Below are 12,294 nucleotides of genomic sequence, written 5' to 3'. Positions count from 1 at the left end.
CATTAACCCATAACCCAGAAGCAGCACTTCTTCTTATGTGGCTCAGGCTTTGTTGGGTCCCATAAGGAGCCAACAAAGTATTTGCTAGAAAAATGGTCCCTACAAGGTGCTAAATGCTAAAACACGCACACACACACACACACGCAGAAACTACCCACACGGCTTGAACAAAGCTATCACCTCCCTCCCACAAGCCTGGAAAATATTAACCTTTTCATCTCTGTTCACTTTTCTGTCTAACTTCATGCCCCACGCTCACATGCCCTCACCCTGCACACTGAGCCGGTGTGTTAGCACAATGGTCTGTGCACGCAAACCAGAGAAAGACACAGAGACACATCCAGGCAGCTGCAGATATCTCAGAGGAACTTCAGAGAATTCAGGGAGTGGGGAGTCATTTTGTTAAAGAGAACCAAACTGCAGGAAATGAGAGTCATTGGCCCTCCCTTGTGACTGGATTAACAATCTGTGCCTGAAATCAGATGGAGGAAGAAAGAAAGAAAACAGAGAAAGTTTGCTGGAGAAGGAAATGTTTGAGTTGTCTATAAATAGAATAGGTCTGTTTGAAATGATACTGAAAGGCGCGCAGTCATTTATTATTCAGCTCATATTGCTCCATGTTTATCACATAGAAAAGAAGAGACTTGACAGGCCCACTTTTTAATCCAAATTCCTATTCTGACATCAGCAGACTAAAAACTAAAGATAGGATTCGGTGTGTGTGGTGTCATGCCCCTTTGTTTCTGCAACCTTTAAACTCAACTGCTTTATGTGCAAAGAAATCAACCCTTATACATAATGCCAATCAGCTTTTTATTGCCTTGTGCACTTACAGATAATCTGTAAGTGTTTGACTCCAGTCGGACAAAAGCAACGCACGACGGCCGCTCAATTTTTTTTTTGTGTGTGTGTGTGTGTGTGTGAAGCTTTTGGACTTTCCTCGCCGCCTGCAGAGGCCGAATTTAAAGTGAAAAGCTTTAAAGAAAACAAACAGTATATGGAGAGCAACGAGTGAAGACGAAGCCCCCCTTTTCTTTCTTGCATTGACAAGATGCATGGGGCCTCATTCATAATTCAGACGCATCGCAGTGATATGAGAGAGGGGGACGCATCTGTCTGCATTACGCCAGTGTTGCCTCCGCGTTGCATCACCCTCCCGGGAGGTTCAGATTTTTATTTTTTTTTTTGAGAGAGAGAGTTTAATACGCTCCCTATCAGTTGCGCCCTGGCTGTGGTCTAATTTCAGCCTCAGATAAGAGCCTTTATTTGTCACCCAGCTCCTTCGGCCAGTCACGTAGCCCAGGAGTGCCTCTGTGGCCTGACATCCTGAAAGGAGCGCTGAGTGGCCGGGCTGCCGGTTCGTCTTCACACTACACTGCTGGAAAGAGTTCAGTATCTCAAATAAGAACATTAGGAACCCTTGGTGTTAACTCAACCCCCTCCTCTCAACACACATATATAGCTGTCTCTCCACACAAAGAGAGGCGCATGTGCCTTATTATACACACACACACACACACACACACAGCTGGTAGCTGGTCTGTTTGACCCAGTTTATTTCTGTAGGCTGCTCCAATGGAAGGAGCAGGCATGGTTTCTGGATCTGATTTGCATTTATGCCCCGTCACTGGCAGATGGCACCAGAGGTCGAGAGCGGGGCTTTTTAAGAGTTTTTTTTTTTCTTTTTTATGTAGCCTAATTCTGCAAGTTCACATGAAGACAAATACCAGCCAGCAGAGTCGCATTTGTTTCACCACGATCTGAAAGTGCACTACATGCCCACACACATCACAGTACAGGTTGTGATGTACATATGGTAGGCTTGCATGCATGCAGTGGGGTAGAGAGCACGGTGTTCTGAACTGCAGCGTTTGGTTTACACCCTCTTCTTTTGCACTATTCATGCTAATAGGAAGGAAGTGATGAATCACACTCACTTATTTGTGGTAGTGGTGAGCGTTCAAGTACAGATAGGTCCTCTTTCTTGTCTCTGTTTTACATTCATATGCACATACTTTCTCTCTCTCCTTCCCTCCTCCGCCCTTTCTCACTCGAAATCACAGAGGAAACGAACAGACATAAAACCTCAGCAAGTTGTCATTTTCCTCCCGGTGCACCTGTCTTGTCATGGCTGAAGTCTTTCAGAAAGGTGATCTGGGGTTTACACGGCATGTGAAGGGTTTGTTTGTGTCATTAGCTTTACATGAGTCATCACTTATTTCATTTGGTCCTTTAAATTTGGATAAATCTGGACCTATTTTGAATGTTTGACTTCTGTTTTATTATTATTATTATTATTATTATTAGCATCAAAGTTCACATAACATCACAAGTAGCTGCTATGGTGTTAGGTGCATGATTTTCACATCACGCTAAGGGCCATTGCACGCACACATATCATTATCATGTATTGGTACTCATGTGCACATGCACGCCCAAGCCATCGGCCTTTTATATGTCGACAGGAAACACCAGGGCGTGCGCTCTCTCTCTCTCTTTTTCTCGTTGTCTTTCACACACCACCCGTTCACCAACGTAACCGTTATTTGAGGGTGTGGGGACATTTTCCATGCGGTTCAAGTGGTTAAGGCTTGCAACTGTACAATAAAAGATGTAGAAATTACCCAGATGGGCTTTGCATGAAAACACAAAGGGCCTTCGTGCAGAGAGGGAGAAACCAATTATTCCGAGCCCCCAAACATCTAACTGGCACCAACAAAAGGTGTTTTTCACTCTTTGTCACATTTAAATCTTTTAGATCATCAGACAAATTTAGTACATCAGTCAAAGATAAGCAGGGATTACAAAGAGCAGGGTTCAAATGATGAATGTATTAATGAAATGTGAAAATGTGAAAATATAGCTACCTCCTGTGTGAAACTTCTCACTAAAATGTAATTAACAGAATCATGAATTCTGCTTTTGATTCCAGAGACTCCTAAAGGAGAATGTTTAATCATCAGGATCATGAACTCGAGATCCAACAAGACAGCAAGTCCATCTCTGAGCAAAAGTGAAGCGACTGGCCTAGTCAAAGTTTGGACGAATTGAACTAATACAATATTTGTACTAAAAGAAGAAAAAAAAAATCCAGTGTGGTTGAATGAAAACAATTCAGCAAGAGTTAGAGCCAAAATTCCTCCACTGGGATATCAGTGACTCATTAGCAGTTTCAGCAAAGGGTTGACGGCAGCAAAGGAGGAAGATAAAATAAGCTTTTCTAAACTTATTTGTGTTGTCTTTGTCTCACATTAAAATTAATTTGATAATCTCAAATATTTAAGTGTGGCAAAAAAACAAAAAACAACCCCTCCCATCCCTCCATACCAGAACCAGAAGAAATCTGTAAGATAGAAAGTACTTTTTCTTCCCAGCACTGTAATAATTGAAGTCTCTCGGTTCAAGTACAATGGTGTAGTTCAAACAGAATGCAGCTCTGCTTCTTCTGCCGTCATAATTTTTGCTTGACACCGACATCTCCTTTCTGACTCATCCCCTCAGCTCTCAAGAGCATCGTGGCGAAGCCCCTTTAAAAATTCGCTCCACTTATTTTACCTTTTCCCAGTTCTGAATTTTGCTCTCTCCAACCACACTACACACCATGCCTCTCTTTTGCCAAAGGTTTAGTCTTTGTTTAACGTGGATCCAATTTACATAATTCATTTGTCACATTAAAAATGAATGTGTGACATTTTTTTTTCTGAAAGAAAAATATTGTAAATTATACAGAACCATTGAGTCTTGGGAGATGGAGTACTTCATATGTGCAGGGAACACCAGACTGCAGCAGAGCTCAGCCCTGCAAACCTACATTATGGCCTCTGACTGTTTTCTTAAGTGATAGAGAAGACTAGCAATTAACTCCCTGGGAGGTATAGGGTGGGGAAAATGCACTTGCCTCCTTACAGATTTCTACCTTTTTGCTTTTCTGTCACGTTTAAATTTTTCAAACCACGAAAAAAAAAAGACAAAGAAAACCAAAGTAAACGCAAGAAAAAGGTTTTCAAAAGATTTTTGATCATTAAGTGACTAAAAGCCATCTAAGAAAAAATGGAATTGCTCCCTAAGTCTAATAATTGGCTGTTCATCCATGGCAACAATAACTTGCGACCAAGTGTTTGCAATCATTGCTAGAGCAGAAATATATATTGTCCATTACTGTGAGAGAGTTTTGGCCCACTCGTCTTTGGCTAAAACAGGTTTTTGATCACAAAAAACCTGTCATCAGCATTTTCCTTTTTCCTCAAAAGTCTTGGAGATTAAGATGTTTTTAGGAAAATCTAAGACTTTTGGGTGTGTTTTTAAAAAAAACAACAAAAAAACCAGGAGGGGTCCTCACCCTGGAAATCTGGCATAGATGCCATTTTGCCTGGTCATTCTCTCTTCGTTGAACAATTTGCAAAATAGAGGATAGTTTCCCTTTTAATAAACAAAACTTATTTAAAGAACAAATACTCCATTTACTCAGGTTATATTTGTTTGATATCTAAATTTGTTGGATTGTAGTGAAGTAAAAAGGGATATATATTTTTCATTGAACTGTAATTGTGTGTGTGTGGTGCTTTGATTGCAGATAAACAATACAAAAGAGGTGAGCTATCTACCTCCGCTCCTCTAAGCTTCACGTTCCCCTTATTTTGGACGGCTGTTTTGAATCACGGCAGTGCCGTTTTCACTCAAGGTGTCAAAGAGGGGTAATTTTTTTCACCACAAAACCTGTTAGCTACGCAGCAGACCTTGTACATCTCCTTTAATAACCTGAAGTGGATGCAAGTGAAACTGACATAAGCCTGTGTGTCTATCTGTTATTGTCTGTGCCTGCGAGCATTTGCCACAGCATGCATGCGTTTTTAGACGCAGGGAGCAAAGCCAGCGTTCATGCCATGGATGTGAATCAAGCGTGCGTGCTCGCTGTGTGTGTGTGTGTGGGGGTGCGTGTGTGTGTGTGTGTGTGTGTTCTCAGCTGATGGCTGCTATCAGCGTTTGTTTGGGGTGAAATCCGCCGTCTCCGAGGGTGTTAGCGGGGGTCATCTAAACCGGATCTCCAGCAGAATCACTTGAGAGGCAGAGCCATAATCTGTGCCTGGCTTTGTGCTCTCAGATTAAAGTGATGTTTTGAACCTTTCTCACGGCCACAATATGCTTTCGCCTCCCCTCCCTGCCACTCAGTGCGCATATGTGACAGTAAATCCACAAGGCCGGGTTCATGAAAAGGACACCTTCATCGCAATTTAAGAAACGGGGAGCTTTAGCCCATTATCTGAGACGACACACGCATGTTCTATTCATCAATTAATTTGCCATCAGCGTGGTGTAGCTGTAGCGTATCTTCTCCAACTGTTTGAGGGGAAACAGCTGCTAATCCTAATCCCCCCTCTTTCTCCTCCCCCCTTGGGATTCTGTCAAATCAGAGGCCCTTTAAAAAGCTCTGGCTGGCTGGTTTCAGGGCTGGTTGAGTAGCTTGCTGACTGGCAGGCTCTAAATGAGAGGATGGACCACACTTACCCACTGCCGTGACTGACATCCACTAGGCCTCCAGAAAGTATGTCGCTTGTTTGTACAAGTATGCACATACGCACGCCAGGAATTTCCACTGCTTCTCCAAAGCCACAGTCCAGTATTTTGAAAAAACATAAGGAAGAAAAAAAAAAAAAGAAGAGGCAAAAAAGGCTTTACTGATAAATGTTTGTAGATGAAAAGTTTACAGGTATGTCAGACAGTTCAAATAAATGTTCAGTTCAAAAAAAAAAAACATTCTCTGAAGCAGATTTGAGGAAAACAAAAAGTCTTTTGGTTTTCATATGATGTTTGTTGCTGGAGACGTTTGGGGGGAAAAAAACAACTATTAATAGTCTGAGATGAAAACCTCAGATATTACCAGGAAAAGGAACCACAGCTGGTGCCATCTATGACTACCACTTTCTCATCCAAAGCAACCAATTAAGGGAAAAGTTTCTTGTTGGTTGGTTTTGAATAAACAAGGTAGTAAAACTGACTAGCTGTCACAAACTACAAATCTGTTTTTACTGATTTCCGCTCCAACAGAGTTGTGTGAATGTTTTTGTTTTTGCCTATCATAAGATAATAATAGAAACAACACTGACGGGCAAAGTTGAAGGAAGTTAAAGTGGAATTTAGGAGCCTGTTGTTTTTATGTTTTGGTTACTCCTTATTCACCAGATGAATTGGAATTGGTTCTTATCAGCCTAGCTTAGCACAAACATGGCAGCAAAGCTTGCCACAAAATTTACTGATTTGATTGATTTCCAGTTATTTATGTTTTTCTTTACTTTGTATAAGTAGTACTAATGAGCTTAAGTTTTTTAAATTGTTTTATTTTTTGTGTACTGTTGGCCAGTACAGATCTGAATGAATTTCTTGATAGCCCTGTAAATTAGCATAAACAGCTAGCAGAAACTCACTAGCACTTTATATTCACTCTACTTAGCAAAAAGGCAAGGTTACATTAATTAGCAACAGAAAAACAAATAAACTGCAATAGCTCAGAAACTCTGATATATTTTATAGATTTTCTATCCAACATTATGAGAGAAGTTTCTTGTTAGCGTCACTTAGCATAAACACCTAGTTAGCTACATTAAGTTGAAAAAGTATCTGTTTCCTTACAGATTTCCTCTGTCCACATTTTTTGAGACACTTAGACATACAGTAAGTCTTAAAATCAGACAAAGATATCTAGCATAAAACAAAAATATCATTTTCAAATGACAACTTAATTTAATAAGAAAGATAAACCATTTTTGCCCCATGTGAAAAATGAATTGCCCGCTAAACCTAGTAATTGGTTGTACCATCCTTAACAGCAACAACTGTCAACAAGCTTGTGTGATTTCTGATAATGAATATGTTGCTTTACTTATGAATAATTTTGGCCCCATCTTCTTTGCAGGACTGCTGTAAAGCCACATCAGAGGCTTTAAGCAGACCTACAATAACAGTCAGCTCATGGTCATGTCATAGTTAATTAATTAATTTAAGTCTAGACTTTGACTACAACATTTTGAAACGTTCATATTTTTTGCTTTGGGCTTTTCAAGGGTTGCCTCATTGGTGTGCAATGAGTAATTTCTTGCTGCATAACTCAAGTGTGGGTCAATGTAAGGGGACAAAAAGCAAAGTAGCCCCAGACAATCCTGCTGTCTCCACCATATTTGACTTTTGGTATGAATATTTATTTTTTTGTGATATTGTTAGTTTTATTTCACAGAGTACGAATATCTTCCAAAAAGTTACATGATGGCAACTTCCACGGTGAGTCATTGATTCACTCTAGTATTTGGCTGGATTCCCCCTTTTCCTACTGACAGAAATAACTGATTTTGTTTCTTATATCCTCTTGAATTTCCATTTCGCTATAATGACTGATATGCTGAATGAAAAAGTCAAAACTCAAACTCAATAAAATGAATCAACACCAAATGAATCGCTTATTTTTTGTTCACGACAATTATTTAAATACCTGAACAAAGGTTTCAGCAGTAAAAAGTATTGATATTTTACATCAAAATGTGACATCCTTTCCACAAAATCTTCAACCTAACAATTACATTTCTATTTATATATATTTTAAATTTAGTGTATACATTTTAAGCAAACCAAACAGGCTGACCAATAAAAAAGAGAAGTTTTGTACTTCCTCCTTCTGCCTTATATCTGGATAAACTGAACTCTCTGGTGTGAGGCCAATATCCTGTCTCACTCTTTCTAAAGCAACACTGAAAAAAGAAAAAGACTTGACACATTCCTTCTGTTTCAAATGAGAAGTGAAACTCATAAGCAATAAAACGTAAAGTAAATTGCTCACTCCAGTACACTCAGGGGTTTTGTTTCTACAGTCTTAATGGCTTCTGTGCCTAATGGCAGCTAATGTTAGCAAACTTTTGACAGATACTGTGCTGGCAAATCCCAGAATCACTGAGCGATTTTTGTATTTATTACTCTTGTGAGATGGAGGGCTCTTTTTAATTCTCAAAGTTTTATGACTTTATCTTAATGAAAGGCCCCTGCTATGTAATTTTTCAACTGAATCTGGTCGCTGTGAGTTTGTGTTTAGATTAAATGTAAGTTTTGGAAGAAATCGAGACTAATAACTTGTGTCTTTTGTAAGCCTTGTGTGGCCTCTCAGCATATTGTACTCTACTTAACGTACTTTTTGTGCTATAACAACAATATTCTTTTATTTTAAATACTCTCACTAGTCATTTTATTAGGTACAGCTGTTCAGTTTGCTATTAACCCACATAGTAAATGAGCCAGATGTGCAGAAGATGACTTACTGAAGTACAAACCGACTATAAAAATGACTTTAAAGCTAGCTGTGAATATATGGGTTTTGGTGTCTGATAGTCTTCTCTGAATAATTCAGAAAGTACTGATCTATGGGATTCATGTGCTCTGGTTCTACATTTGCAATAAAATGTGCAAAATGCCTTCTCTGTACTCACATGTCAAACCTTAGAGTAGATGAGCTACAGCAGCAGACAACTGCGCTGAGTGCCTCTTATGTAAGAGTAGAAAACTGAGCCAACACTATACAAAGGCTCAGTAAAATTAAAAAGATGCAACTCTTTCCCATCCTAGGGAAAGACTTGGGTGTGGATTAAATGGCGAATCAATCCGGTCGATATCAACGTTTCAGGTTGGTGTTGGTGGTGAAATGATGTAGGGTTTATTTCTGGGCTCTGTTTGCATCAAATGAGCATTATTTAAATGCCACAGTACAGTACGTAGTCCCCAAAACAGTCAAGGGATGTTTTGGGACACAGTGTTGAATTTATGACATAAAAAATAAAGACCATTCTGAAAGCGGTCCAGCTCAGTACTAGCAAGACTTCCCTAATAAAGACTCAGATGAGTGGACATGTTTTTGTTTTTTTTTAAATGGTCAAGTTAAAATTCAGCTCAGCACAATGATACGCTACAGTTTAGATGTTTTTGTTGCTGGTAAACATTTTTAAGTAAACATTTTTTGTTTGATTTATGCTAAAATATTATATCTTATTTTAATTAGAACAGAATATGTTACTACTTAAGACGGATCTTCTTAAGCTTTTATTCGAAATGCTCGTGTCAAGACATCTGAACTAATATCAGTGACCCAAACCAAAATCTTTAAAAATATATATACTGTATGTCTGTATCCTCTGCGTTTATTTGATTGGTGTAATATATGCTGATTAACTCGGTTTAAATGACTGGAAAACCAAAGGTTTAATGCTGGCTGTCACTCCTGTTTGTGGGCGTATTGTATTGTTGGGTGTTTATTTATTACCAAATAAAACTCAACCCCAATAAAGCAACAGGAGCTTGAGTGAGTAAGAAATCTGATGCAATCCCTTGAACACTCCTAAAATATACCACGTTTGTGGGTTTTTTCTTTCTTTCTTTCTTCTTCTTTTTTTTTGTGTGTGTTTTTTTTTTTTTGTGGCTTTGGCACATCTCTCACCCTCTTAGACCCTGAAGCAACTTCTGCTTTCTGGAGCTCCGTGAGTCTGAAGCAAGTTTGACTCCAGCACAAACACTAATATCTGCCTTGTCCATCAGCCCCTTCTCACATCAGTCATTTCAGATAATGATTCTCAGCTGAGTGCGGCAGAGACTTGAAGGCTCAGCGGGGAGCATCAGCCGACGCGCTCGCGTCTTCCTCCCTTGTTCTTGGCATAAAGGGGATGAGGAGCACGCGGGTAACTATCAGTTATCAGCACGAGGATTAGGGACTGTCATCAGCAGCCATATGCCTCATATTACCCTCACCATGACACTAGATGGAGAGAGAGGAAAGAACGGAGGGATAGGCGTTGAAGAGGAGGAGGAGGAGGAAGCTCGAGGGAAGGATTACGTTGGGCTCTAAAATTTCAGGGTAAAAAGCCAGGTGGAGAACAGAGCCTGTCAAAGTAAAGTCTGATAAATGTGCAGACTTTGGCATATGAACATGGATTTTCAGGTGTGCAGAAATTTCACATTGAGATACATAAAGGCCCTGCGGTGGTTGTCACAGGAGCACATGTCAGCGCTCCTGAAGAAGTGGGAGAGCCTTCGCTGCAGCGGCTGCATTTATGTAAAAACCTCAAACTGAAGCTTGATATGCTTCCGCCATGTTTTTTTCTTTCTCCCCCCCCCCCCTGCCTCTGGCACTGCATGCTTTCATTCTATACAATGGACACATATGTGCTCTTCATTGATCACACAGAAGTGTTTGGACATGTGTGTATGTTGAGGAAGAGGAGGGGTCAACACTACAGTAAGTGTTTCCATGTGCGCTTACAGAGACTGACAAAACAAAGTTGGCATCGCCATGTCAACAAAAACTCTCCGTCCCACATAAAAACAAGAGAGAAAGAGAGAGATGGTGTGACTCATTAGGTGACTCAGGTCTTGACAGGAAAAAATATCATGAAAACATTTACCGTACAATCATTAAGTGTGGGTCCAACTCATGACGAGAAGCACTTTGATGGATTTCCATCAGCTTTGTGGCGTCGCCAGCTAAGCTGACTCGACACACAGCTTTGTGTTTTCAAACATCTCCTCCTTCTCCTGCCCAGTTCCACTTCCTCATTGCGCCGCGGTTCCCATGCACCATGGATGGCAGCCTGTCTCTGTGAATTCACACAGGTTTTGAGCAAGCAGACAGTCACACGCATCTATGTCTAAATTTGTTCTGTAACGACATCTCTGGGTGTCTTCGCGGTTACACTTCACAACAAAGGAGCTTCTTGCCCAGATTCATTAAAAGCAACTCTTATTTCTGAATATTTCAAACTGCCTCAACGTATAGGACTGGATTTCTTCTTTTAAGGGCGAATTACATGATAATCAAAACTATTCCTGAAAACCCCATCTCATCCAGTTTTCTAGGTTTAAGTTGACACACGACATATTTCTAAGACAGTCATAAATCTTTTTGAAATGATTTCCCGCCTTTAATTCAACATGTATCTTATAAAATTCACTTAAAAAACCCGCCAACAAATTCCAAAACTTTTGTTTTCTTAAGGTGAAATCATTCTTTTGACTTGGATGTACTCTCGGATTCCAGAGCGCTTGAGGCTCTTGGTTTGAGACTGACTGGCATTCTGGATAGGCTATCACTTCATCGATCAATAACCTAATTTCTGTCTGCAGAACAGTAATCCCAAAGCATGTTGCTGCCACCACCGTGTTTCATTGTGGGTCTGGTGTCCTTCTGGTGATTCACATTGTTTTAGTGCCTAGCATATGTTTTAAAATTGTGGCTCCAGGCCCAGTTTTGCTCCATTAGACCATTAAATGTTCTCCTGTGAGGTTTTGGGAAATATTAGTCAGACCTGGATGCTTTCTTGGAAGGAAAGGACTCATGTTTTGCCACCTGACTCAATTATCCAAGAAGTGGAGAAGACAGGAAATTGTAGAAGTCAACCAGTTCATTTTGCGTTACTTCTAAAAAGCCTCCCTGACCGGTTTCTGTCCTTTTCCAATTTTATAGAAATGTCCGTTTGGTAATGTCACTACTATCTACAGGTCCATTCCATTAATTAGAGTATTACTGATAAACCAATTTAATCCAGGAACTTTATCACTTAGGTGAAGCATATTAGATAGATATAGCTAAAGCATGCACATATCAGGTAAAAATACTTCCAGCAGGACTCCAGCTATCAGATTTACTATAACTTATAGCTGGTTTGAACTTCATAAGTTCAAACTTCATAATCTTCAAAACTAAAGCATTTAGTTTTGAAGACAAAATGCTTCAAAAAAAAATCTAACTGTGCTTCAACAAAGCATTACTTTAAAGTTGAGCTCACTTATGTAACTCCTGTAAATCATTTCACCTGTTTGTTTTTTTTAAAAACACTTTTCCTTTAACGTACATGTTACCTCTTGTAATTTTTTGGAATGTTTATAATGGTTAAAATTTCACATAACCCAACTTGGGGGTGTGCTCACTTTTTATGTCCATTGCGATGTTTGCCTGTCGTCTCTTGATTAAAATACACTCACATTAGGATGATTACACTGGTAAGTAGGAGTGAGTTTTCCCTCGGCGGTGGCTGCAGCAGACCACCATGAAGAGGAGGAGGAGGGCAGTTAGCATGTAAAAAGATCATATGTGTGGGCACAGAGAAATGATATGCCTGTGGTCCCGCCTGGGCTCGTGTTAGTGTGTTGGAGGCAGAGCCTGACTTTATTGCTGCCCCGGTGTGTATATATACTGTGTGTATCTGTGAGAGTCCTGGTCCACACGTGTGGGGGTGTGCATTTCTTCTTTTTTTCTTTTTCCACAGGCTGTCA

This window comes from Xiphophorus maculatus, chromosome 22, assembly GCF_002775205.1.
Source record: "Xiphophorus maculatus strain JP 163 A chromosome 22, X_maculatus-5.0-male, whole genome shotgun sequence".
NCBI lineage: Eukaryota > Metazoa > Chordata > Actinopteri > Cyprinodontiformes > Poeciliidae > Xiphophorus > Xiphophorus maculatus.
Note: the sequence above shows the minus strand (reverse complement) of the source record.